General features: G+C 36.2%; 1 non-coding gene across 1 annotated transcript; it reads right to left on the bottom strand.

The window, feature by feature from the left end:
* Window positions 1–471: 471 nt before the first annotated feature.
* Window positions 472–575, bottom strand: LOC112095924. Its single transcript, XR_002904084.1, has one exon. It is a non-coding gene; the product is annotated as a small nucleolar RNA R71 (small nucleolar RNA).

The following is a 575-nucleotide window of genomic DNA, read 5'->3' as shown; positions in this document are numbered from 1 at the left end:
CATGGTCGAAGGTCATTATTACCTAATCTTGAACCTATAGACCTTGAACTTGAGAAAACACTTCGCACAGACAAACAAGTAAAAAATAAAATGGATTTGCAACCACAGGAGAGTCCATTTAAGGATTATTTCAGTCCTTTAGCAAATTTGAGCACATCATGTATAAGATACCCAAATGTAGCTGCTAGGAGCTTTGAATTAAAACCTAGTGTGCTAAATTGTCTCCCCACATTTTATGGCCTAGAAAATGAGGACCCATATAATTATCTGAATGATTTTCATGCCATTTGTCAAACTTTTAAATATGAAAATTTTTCAGACGATGATGTTAAACTCAGATTATTCCCATTTTCTTTAAAGGATAGAGCTCGTTCATGGCTTAATACATTGCCTGCCAATAGCATTTCATCATGGGAACAAATGGTAACTAAATTTTTGAATAAATATTTCCCAGTGCATAAAACCAATGCTATTCGCAGGGAAATCTCGGAGTTTACCCAGAAAGAGGACGAGCAATTTTTCGAAACATGGGAGCGATTCAATGGGCTACTCTTGAAGTGTCCACATCATGGGTA

Source organism: Citrus clementina, unplaced genomic scaffold, assembly GCF_000493195.1.
Source record: "Citrus clementina cultivar Clemenules unplaced genomic scaffold, Citrus_clementina_v1.0 scaffold_1, whole genome shotgun sequence".
NCBI classification, from domain to species: Eukaryota; Viridiplantae; Streptophyta; class Magnoliopsida; order Sapindales; family Rutaceae; genus Citrus; species Citrus x clementina.
This window is presented reverse-complemented; position numbering and strand designations above follow the sequence as displayed.